This window comes from Phocoena phocoena, chromosome 12 (genome assembly GCF_963924675.1).
Source record: "Phocoena phocoena chromosome 12, mPhoPho1.1, whole genome shotgun sequence".
Taxonomy (NCBI): Eukaryota; Metazoa; Chordata; class Mammalia; order Artiodactyla; family Phocoenidae; genus Phocoena; species Phocoena phocoena.
The window spans coordinates 39157501-39177735 of record NC_089230.1 but is presented as its reverse complement, the minus strand read 5'-3'; positions in this window follow the sequence as shown (position 1 = coordinate 39177735).

Here is a 20235-nt window from a genome sequence, read left to right as displayed (position 1 = left end):
CTCTGAGAAAATTAAACTTATACTTGATCTTTATTTACAAAGAATTTGTTTTTAAATTGCCAGTTTAAGTAAAATCTGTGCTGTCTTCTAGAATTATAAAGTACCAGAAAATATAATTCAGCTAGAAAAAGAAAAGTATAACTGATAATACTTGTGATATTTAAAGACATCTTTTACTGACAAATAAAAATTGGGATCAGATCATGTTAAATAACAAAAAAAGTTAACACAACTCTGAAACTGTTAGCAATTCCCTGTTTGTAAAAGTGACTCCCGGTTTGATTTATTTAAAAAAATTATTTTTTAAGATTTTCAAAATTTGATTTTTAATATAATGTCCCAATTAACCCTCCTTTTCAGCAGCAAGACTGCCGACCCCTAATGGTGAAACTATGTTTCCTTATTTTTGATGACCTTGATCGTTTTGAGAAGTACTGGACCATTTTTAGAATGTCTCTCAGTTGAGATTTGTCTGATATTTTCTCCATGTTTAGACTGGGATTAGGAGGAAGGACAGAAAGGCAAAGTACGCTTTTCACCACATCATATCAAGAGTTCATACTATCAACATGACTTACCACCTTGGATGTTAACCTTGATTATATAGCTGAGGTAGAGTTTGTCAAGTTTCTCCACTATAAACTTACTCTTTTACTCCCCTTTCAAACTGTTTTGAAAAAAAAGTCACTATGTACAGCACACACTTAAAGGAGTGAGGAGTTATGTTTTGTTAACTAAAATCTAAAAAATCATCCTAAAATTTAATTATAAATTTCCTAGGAAAGCTGCAGCAACATAATGGTAGCACCTCAGCATCACCTTTGACACAGAAATAAGAACACGTCAGCCAATGCTGTCATAGTTGGGCACTCACTCTCTCAGCTTCCACCCACATGGCTTCTAAGAACAGCCATGACCCCAGGATCTGGGCCCAAATAGACATGAATGTACTGAATGAGTCTATAAAGCAGAATAGATGTCAAAATTGTATAACTCATTAGTTGCTCTTCCTTGTCTTTAGTTCCTTTGCTTAGTTTGCTGAACTTTCCCCTACTTTTCGATTAATTTCTGGTCATCCGATCTTTCCACTATTCTTTTTGTACTCTGCCTTATTTCATAATCGTCTTATTCCCAAGTCTCCTTTTACAGGTCACTTATAATGACTTAGCAAAAAATCTAACCAGATAAACCTTAAGCAACATCATGTTGATTGTGCCCTATTTCTATGGATTGCTGATCACACCCCTATGCCTCACGTGCTGAAGTTGAAATATTAAATTTCTTTGAACAGAGAGTAAAACAGCAATTATTTCCATGGTGACACCGTTACCAATTAATTTTAGACAAGGCACACTTTATATAATAAAGCCTTGATAACATCAGTTTTCTGTGTTTTCTTCCAAAAATATGTGCTGCAGTATATTATCCCCATGCTCTAAATCAGATGCTGAAGAAAAAAGAAATGGTCCCTGACATCAAGGAACTTGCAGACCAGTAGGCAAGCAGTTAGCTACCTACATGGTACAATTGCAAGTTACCATTGACAAATAGTTTCTCTTCCTTTATTCTGAAATTCCAGTCATGACCACAACTCCTTTTGTAAATGTTATATTAAAAGTGACCTAATACTAATAATGAAAGAATTACAAATTAAATAATAATGTACCTTTTTTAAAAGCCTGATTGAAAATGATTTAAAGATTGGAAACATACAATGCTGTTAGGGTGTGGTTCTACTATGAATTGATGGCTTACATTCTTTGTTTTTAATTTGTTCATCTCTTTTATCTGTTTGTGGGAGCTCTTTATTTGGTTTACAGTTCTTTTATGTATTATAGATTTCAGATGTTTATCTTTTTTTAACATATCTATAACATTTTTTCTATTGAAAGAATTTTATATGGCCAAATTTATTAATATTTTCCTACAGGATTCTACCTTATTATTTTAACATTATTACTAAAATATTAAATAGAAAATATAGTTCATGTATAAAATATATATAAACTATATAAACAATATAATTCTAATTCTGTAAAAATAAAACAAACAGAAAGATAAGGAGGAAGGAAATTATACTTCCCAAATTTTCCAAACTTTCTTTAGTTAATGCATATTATTCTTATAATCAGAATAAGCTATAAATGGAACGTATTTTTAATGTACTGATGTGTCTCAAAGAGAAAATGCATGAGCCCTCTAGCACTTACAGTCATTTCAGCATGGAAAGGCCAGTATCCTTGCAAACAGAGCTTAGGGTAGGTGAATTGTAAGCAAACGATGGGAGAGAGTCCAATTTTCCTCTTGGGATAGACATCTCTCCTCTGCCAAGACTGGTAAGGCTGCTATACAGTGGGGACATAAGAGAAAGGACACTGAACAGCTGGGAGGTAAAAAGAACCAAGAAGAAAAAATGAAACGTTGAGTAAATGCCGCATCACTTCCTTTATTCATATTTGAATGAAGGCCCTCTTTTCAGTTGGTAACTGAAATATGTAAATAATTTGGGAAAGGCAATTAGGGGTTTGAAGGTTATTATCTTTTTTCTTAACAGACACTAAATGCTTCTGAGTTTGTAAAATGCAGCCATTTAGACCACAGGGATCAAAGAAAATGTGAGCGTTTTAAAGCAGTGTCATTCAACAAACGACCGGCACTAGCCAAATGGGAAGAAAACTGCTGCCTGGACAGAGAAAGGAAAGACTCAAAAGAACTCTGACCAAGAACAGATTGTACCCAGGAGGCTTAGGAATATCTTCAGACCAAAAGACAGCTATGTGTCTATGTGTCTAATAGTCTAAGCTGTGACTTTTCAGCCAGCCGGGTCACTGTGGCGGTGAACAGTCTGGCATTAGGAGTACGTGGGCTCTGAAGCTAATCTCAGTTTCCCCACTTATTTACTCACTGTGTGACTTTCAGCAAGTCACTTAGCTTCTCCAGGCCACAGTGTCCTCATTTGTAAACTGCGGATAACACTAGGGCTGGCACACAGGATGGATGACCGTAAGGGGGGCTGGAGATGATGCCTATTAAGGAGCGCACACAGCTCTTGCCTAATCGCATGCACACTGACCAACCAACGCCGACACCTGGTGGGTGCTCAGTAAGTTGCTGAAGGAATGAACAGAAAGCACCCAAGGATTAGCTAACATGGAGTTACTGTTTCAGGAAGGAAAGTAGCAGGTACATAGAAGGAATACTGCTACACAGAAGGAATACTGCTCTGAGCGAGTGTGGTACAGAAGACTGTAATGGAAGAGCTAGCATTTGACATGGCCTATGATGAATGGGATAAATTTGAACAGATAAAGAGCAAGAGAAGTGATGAAAAAAACAATGAGTAGAAACATTTGGATGAGGCTACATGAATCATTTCTGACTCAAGCAAATAGAGAATGGCAGGAGATAAGGCGGAAAGCATAGGAAAAGTTGGGTAGGGCACAGGGAGATAACACAGAATAAATAATACTCTATTATTTAAAGTTAGGTGGTGAGTTCACAAACGTTTTATCATTATCATTATGCTTCATAACTTACATATGCAGCATGTATATTTATTTGTATGTATCAAATATAAAATACGGTGTTTCAAGTGGGCAAGGGCTGGAGAAGGAAGGATTGGCATGTCAAATTGCCAAATGAAGGGAAGGTGCCTACATTTCTGTTTAATGGAAGAAAACTCTTATCCCATGTTTCTGGTACAGCTATCTCCTCTACTTCTCTGTTAACATTTTGCAGCTGTCCTTGTGGACTTAATAATATGATATAAATTTATTCAGATAAATTATTAATAAAGCTGCAAAAGAAGTGTGTTGTTATATTTTCTACACTTCTCAGAAATTTGAGACTCCTTCTTTACCAATCCCTTACCATATTTCTAGATATTACTGCTTCATCACATGACTGAGTGTAAGATATAGCTCACAACTAAAGTGACCAAAAGTGAATAAAGTGTACAATAGCCTCTACTGGTTTCCTGCTGTTTGATTGACATAATACATTTTTGCTGAGAGGCTGACTTAAAACTCAGCCTGTTTATCAGCATTTTCTTTTGACAACTTTAACATGTAACGAGTTAAAACATGATGCATAATGATGCATAACCTTTAGTTTCAGAATACTTTTGCATAGAGTTACTCCATAAAAATGAGGAGTTTGCTCAAGATGGAATGAGGGCTCCACTGGCCCAAGGGGCAAAGTTGGAGGGAGGCTAAATTGTGTTGGAGGGGTGCAGGACTGAGCATGGGGAGGGATGAAGGCTGTCAACAGGGTAGAAAGGTCATGCTGAGACCAGCAGTTCTGGATAACAGTGAAGAGAGAAACTTTAGAGTGGGCCTAGGGCCAATGTTTGGGGAGGGGAAGGAAGAGCACTGGAGAGGCAGTTACAGGAAAGGCCAGAAGAATTTTAAACAAGAAACAGATTTGCACTTAAGCAAAATGTGACCATTTGTGCCCCCACTAAGTGAAGGAAATTTGGATATGGAGAACTGATACAGGCCTGCCCTTCCTAAGTGCCTGCAAATTCACTGCAAATTGATACCAGAGCCATTAGAGCCTGCTTGTTAAAATACAACAATAATACCAGTAAAAGTACAAGCAGTGATTATTTACTGAGATGCTTCTGTGAGCCAGGACTGTGCTAATTGCATTACACAGATGAGCTCCCTTCTTCCAACAACCTGTGAGACGGGTGTGCTTATCCCCACTTTGTAGATGAGGATAACGAAACCCAGAAGAGTTAAGTAACTTGCCCAAATTCACAGGATTAGTGAGTCCTCAGGGAAGGTGGAAGTTGCCAGAGACTTCAAGAGTTTTCTGTATATGTTCAGGGCACTCCCCACCACATTCTATCACTTTTACAAAGTCGTCTTCATAATTTTGGCTTGCGTAACTCTTAAAGGAATTCCAAAAACACTTCTATTCCCTGGCACATTTATAAGTTAACATCTGTATTTTTTCAAAGTTTAAATAGTTATAAATGTGGTAATTTCTGATGCAGTTTAAATATAGACATTTTAAAATAAACTTTTTTCACTTTAATCTATCCAATGTAACATATATTGCAGTGTTTTAACACCAATCATTGCTCATTTTTAAAAGACATGAGCAAATTTTTTTAAAGTTACTATTTTGACCTCTTTCCTTTCTCTCTTTGAACTCATATTTCCATCCTACTTTCCCCCACATAATTTTATTCTCTTGTAACATTTCTTTATGCTTAAAATCACTCTAACCTACTTTGCTGTAACAAAAACATACATATATTTGAATGTTTTTCATTTAACTTTCTATTACTTCAGGTTGTGAGTTAAAACATTTTTTTTAAGATTTATTTTTTTCGAATATTATAGGTGTACAATTGACCAAAACAATATAAGCATAATCTAAACATTGATAGTTATTATGATAAAAGTACAATTTTATGAGGAATATGTTGTTTAATAATAAAATGGATGGAGATTTCTTCCAACTGGTTGATGCGTTCATAAATAAACATTTCTTGTTGCTAGACTGAGTAAGGATTCAGTAAAAATAGCATAAAGAAGAGAAAGCATTTAGCCACTTTAGGGCGTGGCTTGCCAAAGGTGTATTAGTCATTGTTTTTAAGTCTTATATAACACACATCATATTAAATTGATCAAAATCTAACATGAATTGATAAATGAGGAAAAAGTGGTGAGGAGTGACAGTGGACAGAAGACTTTTGCCCATGTTAAGAAAAAATAGTGAAGAAATAGTTTTATCTACAAGTAGGAAATAGTGTTGAAGAAAATATAGAATATTATTTTATATTATAATGTTAACTTTTATAAATTATTCATTTAACTTATTTTTCTTACACTTGCAGATTTAATACTGATTAATCAGTAGATTTGAAACATGTTAGCTCCTTTTCCATGAAAAAAATATAACTGAGACACGGATGGCACCTTAATAAATAAAGAACACTTCCTAGACACTGATATTTAGGACTGTCAACTGGCTTTCTTTTCATTTGTCACCATGAAGTTGCTTTTTTTTTACTCTCTGGGACAATATTCCATGGTGAGATTAGAGATTAGGATGTTTTTTTTTTTTAAGTGGGAAGAATGGTAGATGTGAAAGGAAAGGTAGAAAGCAGAACCCACATGACACCCCTGACTAGAAATTGAGTCCCTAAAACTCTCCAGAGCAATGAATCCCTTGGAAAGTCTTCAGATATCCCAGGAGTACTCATACCCAAGTTGGAAGGCTGCTGACATATGTTACTAAACATGTTGGGAAAGGAGAGTGGAAAGAATATCAACTTTAGAATCAATCAGATATTGGCTTAAATCCTCCTGCTGCTGCCCATAACTTGTGTGATCTTAAGTACATTACTTAAACTGTGAGTCTCAGGTGTCTAATAGTAAAAATGGAAATCATAATTCTGAACACCCAGGAGTGTTGAGAAAATAAATGGGACAATGTGTGTAAATCCCATAAAGTAGTACCTGGAAAAAGCACTCAAGAAATATTAACTTACTTTTAGCAAATTTTTTCACTTCTTAACAGAGATAATGGTAGTTAACTTATTCCACAAGATCTACTGAGGATTTTAAAAGGTAACTTCAGATTTGGTTTTCTTCCCCACTAGAATGTCAGAAGTTTTTCTTTATCAAGAAGTTTGAATATTTAATTCAATAGATAATTATTGAGTGTTCATCATGTGCCAGACATAGTTCTAGGTGCCTGGGTCGCAAAAATCAAAAAGACACAGTTCCTGGACTCAAGTAGCTCACGGTTTGGCCACAGAGATGAACATACATACTAACTATATTATAATGAGTTAACTAGTTACTATATTTAGGGTATTTTACTGAACTGTAAGAGAACAATTTCATTAAAAAGATGAGAAGAGCTACTGAATTTTAATGGTGTGTGCATAAATGGGAAGAAGGAAAGTGGAGACAGAGTATATGGACTACTTAATCAAGAAATTTAAATCAAAATGGAAGAGAATGATGAAACTGGTTGAGCAGAAGTTAGAGTGAAGGGATGTGAAAGATGCTAGTATATTTATAGACCTAGCAAGAGGGACTGGTACCCTAAGATAGAGAATCTACAATGCAGAGGCAAAAGTGAAGGTGAATAATGTGCGGTTCCCACAAGTGGTTGGAAACAATGATATTAGAGTAGAGTTGGAAGAAAGGAAAGGAAAATAGGTAAGGAAGGCAAAACAGGAAATGTAAATGTTGGTTACTGGCACTGGATTCCAGGTACCAAGTCACAGCTGATACCCAGCTCTCAATGAAGAGACATCCTGCTTCTGCCATCCTTATGCCAGAGCCATCTGCAACATCACCACTTGAAGTACACTGATTTTGGAAATGAAAGTTTAACGATCAACATAAACAAATGGTAAAAACAAGTTAATCAAAATAATAAAATTGTCAAAGAACTCTTTATATTGATTTTATTTAGACTTTCCCTGCCCAGTGCAATCCACAGACTAGGATCTTATAGCTTACAATACTTGGGATTCCTCTATCTCTAATAGAAGTACTTACTTATAGATTGCATATCCCTCACCAACAATTCCTTCTTACGTTTTCTCTCCCAACCACAGTCAAGGATACATGATCCCCCAATCTTAACCCATGTCTTAGTGATTTTCTAGAAGCATAAAAGGGTAAACCTGTTTGGAGTATGTGTGGAGGGTGCTAAGGAAAAAGAAAAGCATAGCCTTTTTTTAAGTACATTATGTTCACTAATTCTGTCAATGCAATAGATCTTAAGAAAGTTACTGATACATTATGCATAAGAAATGGGAGGATTGAGGGTGTGTGGCAATTTTATAGTTCTCTGTAGGAAAACAAAAATGTTTAAAATTATGTGTTTGTAGGCTTAGAATTATACCAGATGTCCAGACGTTATTTTGTTCTTTCTTCATGAAAAATACTTTTAAAAATCTACCAAAAGTAATCCTTGTCTAGCTGTCTTCCCTAAATGAAACATGTATGCTTGAACCTGGATTAAAAGTTAAATCAGAATTAAATATATATCTCAGTCAAGCTGAGTAGTTTTCAAGTTTGAAAGTACTAATAACATGTGATTTAACAATAATAACCAAAATTACTTCTGTTTAGATGATGATGTCTGGATCTCAAGAAAAATAGAGATAACTTTGTCATTGAATTCTCACTTTGAATGCAATACATTAGTTACGTATCTAAAGGTAAGCTAAGCAGGGAAAAATAAATGTTATATTTAATAATAAAACAATAGTTTGATATTAATCACTGATTACTCTGTAACGTACACTGCGCTACATATTTAATATAAACCATATTATTTAATCGTCCCAACTATCCCGATATATCCCTGTTTTCTATATGGGGAAATGGATTCTTAGAAAATAAAGTGATTGTATAAAATCAAAGACCTGGTAAGTGGCAGAGCTGAATTTTGAACCCATGTGGTCTGAATCTAAAGTGCAAGCTCCATCACTTAAGCATTATTTTGTAAAATGTCAGGAGTAAATAACTATAGCTCATGTATAGAACTCACCCACAATAGGCGCCAAAAAGCAAAATAATAGTAATAATGACATGAAGGTAGCATCAACCTCTTGATGAACTCGTAGGACCTATTATATGGCTCATGTTATATAAGAATTCAGTAAAAATGTTCTCAGTGTGAGCTATGAAAACACTTTAGGTTGTACTCTGCAACCCAATAGATTAAAATCAGCCAGTTTACAAAGAGCAGTCTAAGATGTGATGTAGCCCTATTAGGTTTCAGTAAATAAAGAGGTCAGGAGGAGATAGTTTCCATATGAGCAAAGAGGATTTGTTTCCTACAGCATGATGTTAATGCTGTTCTGGGAAGCCTATAGGGTTTTTCACAAACTTTCACAAACTCTGAAGGGAAAAGTGAATTGAATGCCAAAAGACTACTCAGAAATCGCCAAGTTTACGAAGAAAGCCCTTGATTCACATATTCATTGCTACAGTACCTAATATTTGCCAAACACAGTGCTTTGCCTAGAAATTGGAACCCTGAGCAGTGTTGGTGGGATTGTAAAATGGTACAGGCATTGTGGAAAACTATCTGGTGGCTCCTCAAAAAATTAAAAATGGAATTACCATTAAATTGAGAGAAATAAAACACTCCATCAGGACGCCCTCATCTTCTGCTCTAGTGAGAGTTAATTGTTACAGGTTTCTGAACAACAGTTTGTTTTTATGACTCAATACAAGTCACTTTGACTTGCTCTGCATTGTGGAAATGAGGGCCTCCAGTAGCTTAGGTGTTTACATTTTGTACTAACCTGGCTCCACCTTAGCCCCTTGTCCATAAATGAGGGGAAGACACTTAATGACCTATACTGGGTAAATTGTTGGCCCTAGCCAATGAACAGTGGCTGCAAGAGCAGAGTTAAATAAGCACATGGAAGGTTCTTTGGGAATCACATGATTAGAAAAGGATGATGCACCATTGCCAAAAGATGCAGCAGGGAGGTGCTGCACAGTCCAAACAATAGGTGTTGAAAAGATACAAAAAGTCCCTTTATGTGTGTTACCTTTGACACAAGTTTTACAATCCATCATAAGGAGATAATCAAGAATTTTGATAAGTTCATGCACAGATATTTATCATAAGAAAAAACTGGTTTGTGTACACACATACAAATTATAGCACAGCCACCTCATAGGAGTGACCTAAACTTTACATTTTTCATAACATTGCTCACCACGAATGGGAAAGAGTGTGACAAAGAGAGACCAAAGCCTGCCCATGAATATTTTCTGGCTCCTTGATCTTCACATGTGGGCTCATACAGCCAGATAAGCCAGACTGAAAAGTTGTATACCTCCAGCAAGTTAAATGTCTTTAGGAATAATTGACCATACTTTCCCCCAAAGGATATCTCAGAGAAAATGGTAGAATGATAAGAGTAACACCATATTAGGAGATGATGGCAACCAAAATTTCATCACTTTCACATTTTCCTTGAAGAATATGTTAAGAAAATCAGTTACAAAAGGGCTGTATGTCAAAAATCTTATAAATTAGGAAAAAACCTTGACAAACTAGGAAAATATTGCCAACAAATATTGCAAACCAAGTTAAAAGGTCGTCTACAAATATTTAGGTGTAATATTATGAGGCATACATAGCCATAATAAATTAATAGATAAAGAGGATGTTATAGCACATTTCCCTGTTGAGAAAGAGAGAGAGAGAGAGACAGAAAGAGAAAGAGAGACAGAGGCAGACAGAGAGACAGAGAGGGAGAGCTGTACCTATAGCTGGGGAAAAGGATTAAAAATTTAAAAAGAAAAAAAACCTTGTGTACAAAACTCTTAACATCTTTCTGAAGGAGGTGTAGTAATGAGATTTCTATGTAACAAAACAATGGTACTTATATTTTGTTTTAACATATTACAATAAGCATAAACAAAAAACTATTCTTAATACCACTTTCAATGTGTCAGACATTGTTTTAAGGGCTTTACATATATTAACTCATTTAATCTTCATGACTACCCCACAGGGTAAGTTGTGTGATTATCCCATTTACAGGGAGGTTTAGTAATTGCTCAAGATCCTCAGCTGATACCTGGCAGAAGTCTAGACTGTTCTGACTCTGTGATCAAATTCATAACACAGGCTGTTACTCTGAGTGAACTTACAAATCTGTTTCATCATTCTACAGCATGGGAATACGTTTTAAAACAATTTATTGAACATTTTATACTTTGTGTTTTCTGCAAAAAACAAAGCAGTGGTATTTTACCACAGGGAAGGTTCATGCTTAAAGCCCATCCACTCTGAGGGGATTATTTCCGTATTATATTTATAAAGAGTCTAAAACTCACAAACTTGTTGTTTTGAAAGATTTTTCTAACTTTCTAAATCATGTTTCATATGAAGATAAACCATTATACTCTGGGACTGCTTGGACGAAAGCTTTGAAAGCAGTAAAAGCAAAGCATTTTCCTTTACACCTGGGTTTTACATTTCTTGACCATTTTAATACGGTATGGGTTAAAATAAGTTTTTCACTCATGTATGAACATGATCACAGAAGGCTAAAATCTTGTGATCTGAATTTTTTTGTAGTGATGTTCTCACATGTCATAAAGAATTACCATTAATAAACCTTAATGATTATAACACTCATTTTCTTATTTGCTACAATGGAATAGGTACTTCAAAAGATACTTCATTTGTATGAAAATATAAAATACATAAAGATATTAACCATCCAATATCCAAGAATATCTGTGTGAAGGGAAATAAATAATCTTTTCATAAGTTTATGAAGTTGATTTTGGAGAAATCTTTGTCCCTCTATGAGACTTTTTTCTGTGAAAACTGTGCTGTCGTGAATGTTGAAATAATGTCAAGGAAAGAGTTGAAAGAGATAAAAAGTCAACTGAGAAAAAGACAAAATCCTCAAAATAGATTCAGGTGAAAGAGTGGGATATTTTGATGTAGTCTGTTGAAATGTGGTTTCTTGTGGATAAGAATCATTTCTTTTTCAAGTGTGTAATCTTAGCACCTAAGAGAGCACCTGTCAATGTGCTAGAGAGGTTCATTCATCAACATTTATTTTTGTGTGTGCTTACTAGAGGGTTGTATTAGCACTAAGAAAAGTTAAAGAGTATAGGATGGAAAAAGGAGGAGGTGCTGAGGTAGCCTCAATTTAGAGTGAAAAGAAAATCATTCAATTCCCTGCTTTGGTGGAAAGCCACTGTGGGCCTCTGACCCTGTGCTGTGTAGTCTGAATGACCACTAAATAATTGAATTCAAGTATATTCATTGACTTATTATTTCTATTCGTGATATGGAAATCAGATAACCATTTACATAATAAAATATTCAAATATATTGAAATGCTGTGTGCTATACTCCTTCTTTGTGACATTGTCCTCTCAATATTCTACACTTGGCCTGCTTTGGGAATTTTTTCACAAAAACATAATCCGTTATTTATCTCCATATTTTTGTCACTTGGGCATTTTTTCTCATTTCTCTCCATGTGACCTGGGCTTCCTCACAGCATTCCACACAAAATTAAGAAATTTTTTTTCTTAAAATTCAGATAGAAATTTTTTATTATGTGTCATAGCTTATTTTAACTTAATACATTCTACTCAGATGTATTAACTGTTCATTCAGAACTGTTTCTTGTTTCCTACATCTCTTCTCTCTTGAATTTGCATTTTCTTTCTCCGAATTATAACCTTGAGTACTTCTTTTCCCCTCTTCTCTAACTACTCCCCCAACCCTAAATTCCTCTTTATTTCTTAGGATGGTTTAACTGTTTACTAGTCCTCTATTAGTTAAGAAAAGCAGATCAACAAGGGCCTCAGGATTTAGCACACATGTCCATTTGAGTTTGTTTCTAAACAAAGGTTTTTCTCTACTTAAGGAGAATTCAGTGGACAACTCTACAGCTACAGTTTTTCCTTTGTTCCTTTTTTAAAAAAAAAAAACTATTAAATCATAGAATATACTTTATGGTTTTATTTCTTTGAGTAATTTAAAATACTCAGAAAAACACTAGGCACACAGGAGACAATAAATTGATAGATTTGTTGATGAACTGCACTGAATTAAATTCTAGTCAATATCTTCTTTTTCTCAAAGCATACGAATTTGAGAATTCAGCCAGCAGTATTTAAAATTCATCTGAACTTTTTCTTAAATGACAGCCTACACAGAAGATGAATATGTAAAAGATAAAGGTGGAATTATTCTGAATGAAGCAGGGGATCCACACCATTACTGTCCACTTTGTCTCCACCTCTTAACCCAAACACCCCTCCTTCACAAGGGTATTTGGGGAAGCTTCATAAATTCCCAGAGCTTTATCAGAACACTTAAACACTGGTCTAGTTCATAATATACTAGAGTTCATAATATACCTGAATAATTCCTGGTAAGTGTAAAATCTTTGTGGCTTCTTCATTAACCAATTCTTTAATGGCTTTTCTGTTTGGACTTTTATTAAGGAAAATATGAATAATTACATCTTGAGACTCTAAAATCAAAGGTTAAATGATTCCTCCAGATCTGGTGAGAAATGAACTTAAAATAATGACTCAAAATGAAAGCAACAAATAAAACCAAGAAAATTCTCTTCTCATCCAGTACGTGAGAGTTTCAAGAATCAAATAAATAGCCAGCTATGTTCCCAAGGGGAAAAATCACCTTTGGTTATAGTTTGGCATAATAAAAACTTGCCAGCTAACAATCTCCGCTCACTGACTCCTTAACTAGGAACGTCTGTGTCCTAACCCTATGTGGATACTCATTTCTCCGAAAACCGAGTGATGTGTGTCTGCATCAAACACACCCACCCTTCAAGCTAAATTTCCATGAAGCAATTCTGTCTGCATCTACTCAAAATGCAACCTGACTAAAAAGTTACTCAGGCCTTGAAGATCCTTTGTTAGCTAAAAATCTGATTTCTTCCCTGACAGCTAAAAATGCCTTTCTAAGACTCTAAATATTTATTTTAAAAACTCACCTAACCCCTAAAATAGCAGATTTACCTTTTATAAATCATGAATGAAAGAATGATTTAAAAGCCAAAGTTAATTATTTTGTAAAGCAAAGTCCTGCCAAGCTTATATAAACCTTAACTTTAAAATATTGATTTTTACTTTCAATAATATATAACACACTCTAAATAACATTTATTATTTTTCTCCTGATATGTCCATAATGTGATTTAAGTAGGAGTAGGGAGCATTTTATATAACTGGCAAATCTTTTGGTCAACTAGATTTTCAAGCTAAACTTTCTCAATTGTTTGAACAGCCTTTATTATAAGGTGCATTAAATTTGTAAGTAAAGCTAAAATAGATTGAGGAAAATCTCAGATTATTTCTTATTAGACAACATATAATCTCCAGAATACCAAGAGGTACTCTGATGTTCCAGCTTTGAAATTCATATTATACTTCTTTTATTGTTTTTTATTGATTTTCATTTGGTTTAAATCTTTATGTGTTGCAGGGAAGAAAAAACTAGCATGTCCGAAGTGAACATGTGACAACATGTAATGGAGCATTTTGAACATTATTTTGGCATTGCTAATAAAAGTCAAGACATACTTCAAAGTATACATCAAGAACTATTACTTATAAACCCAGAGCAAACCAAATGGAAAATAATATTCTCAGCAGTTTAATTTGGATCACATTTATCCATGTTTACTTGCTTCTGTACACTGAGACACACTAATGCTAAAAAAATTAATGTTGGCAAGAGGGACTATGCTAAAAACTTTTCCTAAGACATTAATTCCCTCTTATCTTTTGGAATGCATAATCTTTAAATTTTACTGACATTGTAAATCAGTCAAAAGTGCTTAGAATGCCAAATGAGTGTATGCTTCATAGTTAAGTGTACGATAATGGAAAAGATGAAAAACATTAATGTGCCCCTTTTTTTTTTTTTTTTTTGCGGTATGCGGGCCTCTCACTGTTGTGGTCTCTCCCGCTGCAGAGCGCAGGCTCCGCACGCGCAGGCTCAGCGGCCATGGCTGACGGGCCCAGCCACTCCACGGCATGTGGGATCTTCCCGGACCGGGCACGAACCCGCGCCCCCTGCATCAGCAGGCGGACTCCCAACCACCGCGCCACCAGGGAAGCCCTAATGTGCCCCTTTTATTGGTGGGAACACTTATCTAATTACACAGCTCATCAGCCCCTGCCAACTAAAAGGGCAACAGGCAGATGGAGCATCTTAATTTTCAACCTAGTTCTTTATCAGGAATGTTCAAAAATATTTTACAAAATTTGGAAGAGGTAAGAGTCAAAGATCAGCTATTAAACCACGCAGAAAAATGCACTCTTTCAGCCCTGTTTTTGAAGCAATAATTTCAGTCAGTAAATATGAATACATTTTTATGACAGATTAACACTGATCAGGGGTAAACTAATCTTCTTTGACATTTGCAATAATTTTTTTTTAATTTTAATGTAATTTATTTTTTTATACAGCAGGTTCTTATTAGGTATCTATTATATATATAGTAGTGTATATATGTCAATTCCAATCTCCCAGTTCATCCCACCACCATACATTTGCAATAATTTTGAGTCTTTCCTGTATGGCTTAGTTTTTAATAAACCCAACACAATCATATAACCAGTGTCACACCCAAAAGGGTACAGGTCCTCATCACAGAGAGAGAACATAACTCATAAAAGCTTTCAAAATTAAAATAAAAAATATAATAAAATATCTCTCCTTCATCAGTATCTGCCATTTATCAAGATCCAGGAACAATAAGGCTATAGCCTAACAATGAATAGTCAGCTACCAGTTTTATTAAGAATAATTTTAGTGCAGTTCTGGATTAAACTATCAAATTTTCTTCATTACAGTAAATCTTAGACAGAGTCACTATGGTTTCAATTGTCTGTCTCCTGTTTTTGCTCATTTAGTTACCAGTTGGTCCTTCTCTTATTTCATGGTTTCTCACCCTCAATATTAGATTGTTTCCTCACTGTGTAAGAAATATCAGTCTAAAGATATTCAGTATATATATTTAAATATAGATGTTCAATAGATATATTTAAATAAATAAAGATGTTCAGTACATATATTTAAAATATAATATCTCAAATATGTGTATATCAATAGGTATTTGTGTTTGTACTTTCTACTGAACAGCATTACTATGTTCATTTCACATGATGTCAAGTACCTTCTACAAGATGCCACCTTCTCTGTTTCTTTGTACTAGCAAAGTTTTATAAAACATTTTGGGTTAGCAGAACAATGGGAGAAAAAGGAAAATGAAATCATTACTGAATACTATGTACCAGACTAATTATACCATATAACTATTATACTTTATCTCATTTAATTCATAAACTAACTCTCTAAGGTAGATAGTTTTATCCTTACATTAAAATAAAAGACATCAAGCAAGGCTTCAAGAAGTAAAGACATGTGCCCACGTTGTATACTAGTTATTGATGGAGCTAAAGTATGAATAACCTCTGGGTCTCAGCCTATTTATTTTATAATTTCTAGTCTCCATAAACCCTAAAGAGTTTCCTGTCATTACTAGTGAAACCTTCACTCTGTAGTTATTCTCTGCTTTATACTATCAAATTTCTTCCTACTTCCCTTTCCTAACTCACTTTATAGAAGCAGTTGAGTTGTTCACTTGTGACTCCATTGGAAGTTTCCTGTTTAACTATTTTATTACTGTTATATCAATGATCTTATACAGAAAGGATTCAGTATTGTCTATGCCAAGACAAGACAGCTTAAAACTGGTGTTTCTCAAGTCATATTTTTGTAGTAATGTTTAATATTGTCTTTAGGAACTGAAAGGAATAGAAGGCATGCTTGTTTATCTTACAAGTCAGCAGCCTTGTGTGCAAATTAACACACAACAGTAATATCGATCAATGGTCAGAACGCTTAAAGATTAAATAAAATTTGAAGATGGAAGTAAAGTCAATAAACTAGAGAGAGAAACAGAATGAAATTCAATGAAGGATGTCTGCTTCCACCACTCTTGTTCAACACAGTGCTGGAAGTTCTAGCCAGTCATTAATTCAAGAAAAGGAAATCTAAGTCAGGTAACTTGGAAAGGAAGAAATAAAACAGTCACCATAGGCTTGTGATATCATTGTCTATGTAAAAAATCCCAAGGAACACACAATACATCTCTTAAAACTAATAAATGAGTTCAGCAAGATTTCAGGATACAAGATAAGCATACAAAACTTAACTGGATTTCTATATAGTAGCAATGAACATGTGGGCACTAAAATTTTAAACACAATACCATTTACAATCATTCAAAAAATTGAATACTTTGGTGTAAATCTAACAAAAATACAGTACTTCAGGTAGCATGCTCTCTGAAAACCATAAAAACAAACAAACAAAAAACCCAAAACAGTGATAAACAAAACCAAAGAAGAGCTAAACAAATAGAAAGACAACATGTTCATGGTTTGGGAGACTCAAAATAGTTAAAGTATTAATTCTCTTCAAATTGATATACAGGTTTAGTGTTCTATGTATCAAAATCCCAGCAAGAGTTTTTTTTTTAGATAAAGAGAAGATTATTATAAAATTTATATGGAAAGGCAAAGAAACTAGAACAGGTAAAAACTATTTTGAAAGAGAAGAATAAAGTGGGAGGAATCAGTCTACCCAATTTCAAGACTGGTTATATAGGTATGATAAAAACTATATAGTATTGCCAGAGGGGTAGACACATAGATCAGTAGAACAGAATAGAGAACTCAGAAATAGTCTGATACGTATATGCTAAACTGCTTTTTGTCAAAGATGCAAAGGCAATCCGATGAAGGAAGGATAACCTTTTCAATAAATGATGCTGGAACAAGCAGACTGCCACTGGCAAAAAAAAAAAATGAACCTCGACTTAACTGTCACAACTTATATAATAAAAAATTGACTCAAAATTAACCATGGACACAAATGCTAAACTAGAAGTCTTTTAGAAAAAAAATAAGAGAAAATATTTGGAATTGAGGACTAGGCTAAGAATTCTTACTTAGACTTGACACCAAAAGGACAATTCATAAAAATGAAAACTGATAAATTGGTCTTCATTAAATTAAAAAATATTTGCTCTGTGAAAGACCCTGTTAAGGTTAGGAAAGCTAAGCTACAGAATGGGAGAAAATATTTGCAAACTACATGTCTAATAGGACTATTATCTAGAATATATGAAGAACCCTCAAAACCCAGTAGCTAAGAAATAAATAATCCAAATAGAAAATGGACAAGAAATATGAACAGACATTTTATCAAAGAATAAGTTTGGCAAATAAGTACAATAAAAGACATTCAATATCATTACCCACTAGGGTAATGCAAATTAAAATTTCAATGAGATATTGCTATATACCTAGAAAAATGGCTAAAATTTTAAAATAGCGACACCACCAAATGCTGACAAATATGTGGAGAAACTGAATCACTTGCACATTGCTGTTGGAAATGTAAAATGGTACAGCCACTCTAGAAAACAGGCAATTTCTTTAAAAAGATTTTAACTAAACATACAATTACCAATCAATCTAGCTATTGCATTCCTGGTCATTTATCCCAGAAACCTGCATATGAATGTTCCTGGCAGCTTCATTTGTAATAACCAACAACTAGAAACAGTCCATATACCCTTCAACAGGTGAATGGTTAAAAAGTTATTGTACACAGAACACAGAATACTACTCAGCCATAAAAAGAACAAACTTTGGATATAATGAGTGGGAAAATCCAATTTCAAAAAGTTAAACACTGTATGATTTCATTTATATGACATTATTGAGATGACAAAATTGTAGATGTAGAGACAAGATTAATGGCTGCAGGGATTAAGTACGAAGAAAAGGGAGAGAAGTGGGTATGACTGTAAGAGGGCACATGACGGACCCTTTTGGTGACAGAATGTTTTGCATCTTGATTTGAAATCTTGTGAGAAACTGAAGATATTACAGTAGGCTCCTGTGATGTTTTTTCCCACCTCCTAAGGTCACAGGAAACATGTTTCCCAATTATTAGATGCCTTAGCTAATTCATAAAAGGAACAAAAACAGAGCATTTTATTGATAACCTTTTAAGGATTTGAATATGAGTAATGAAATCTTTTTCTGTGTTCTTTATAAAGAAGTGCTTCTGATAGATACATGGGGATTGATCTAAAATTTCTACTATGTAATTGGAATATGGGGTAGATTTACAAGAGGAATGGATTATTTCTAATACCGTAAATAAAACTAATCTTTATGATGAGGTTAGAAGACTTGGTTAAGATTTCAGCATTCAAGTTTTATTGACTACATCAAAACATAAAAAGTAGTTAAATCACTATTTCATCATGATGGATTGAAGGTTAGTCCTTCATCGATTAATTCTATTGTAAATTGTCGCAGAACCTGAGTAAAATCAGCCCTCATTCTTTGTTATAAAATTTTCTAGGTATATTTTTAAACTTTCACAAATTGCTCACTTTACCAAAGGGTTAAGAAAGTGACCTCATTTATTTGAGTTAAATTTGATGTCATTCAGCTTAACTTCTGTTTCCATGTATGATGATTTATAGGACAGTACTAAATATGAACATTAGTACTCCCTTCCAAAAAGGCAAAAAAAGTTTTGGCACTGTGATTTTGAAGAAACCCAAGCTTAATCAAATCTCTTCATTGATTCATGTTTAGAAACATTATGTGTAAAGTCAAGATATATTTTAAATAGATTATATGCAATTAATTTAAAGGTATTTATCAGGATGTAAAATAAAAATCTCAAGAACTGGGTAACTTGAATCTACTAAGTAATTACTCAGAAATCAAAGGCATATCAAATTTTTCTATTTTTTGTTTTATTTTGAATATTAGAACAAAAATTTGGCATGATTGGGAAAAAAAGGCATGTCACCTCATTTCTTGCAAAAGCCATCATAACTGTTTTATTAGGAAGGAGGATTGAATAAAAATTTCAGGTTCTAGTAAACTTCCTACTATCATTTTTAAAAGACTATATTTCTCTTGGACTGATTATTTTGATGAAATATTTATGTACTTTCCCCAAGTTCACTTTTTAAATTTCTTTAAAATCTTTGTGGAAATTCACCATCCCAAGAAACATTTACCTAAAAGGTAGTCCTGGTGTTTGAAAATAATAAAATTATAGTGTAAATTCGAAATGCAAGTCTAGATATTTTCTTCAAATAAATTCAAAGGACAAGTAATTTTGCAGTAGATACATTTGAGCAAAATATCATTATCACTTCTACTATTGGTACTCAAGGTAGTTCACCCTTTTAATGAACTTGGCTTTCTCCTTTACTTCAAGATGTTGGTGGTCTTAAGCAACCAAATGGATCTGGCCTTGTTACCTAAAGCAAGATGGACTGTACTGGGAATTATCAGGGCCCTTCAAAGCCTACCCAACATGCTGGGCCAAACAAGAGCAAAGGAAGAGGGTAGACACAGCTGTGGATGCTAAGTATAGGATCCAAAGTCCAGTCTGGTAACCTTGGTGACCAGGAATCAAGTAGCAGTTTGCAGTCTGGGCAGGTGAGCAAGATAGAGGTGGTAGTTGTTCCGATAGGTAAGAAAAATATAGTGATGGAGAACTTAATTGTGGTAGAGGGGATACATCTCCTAAGTCTAAGCAGGCTGTAAAATGTTGACTTCAGGGAAGTCTATCAAAAAGTAACAAGACTTTAGTCACTTAGCTGAGGTTCTG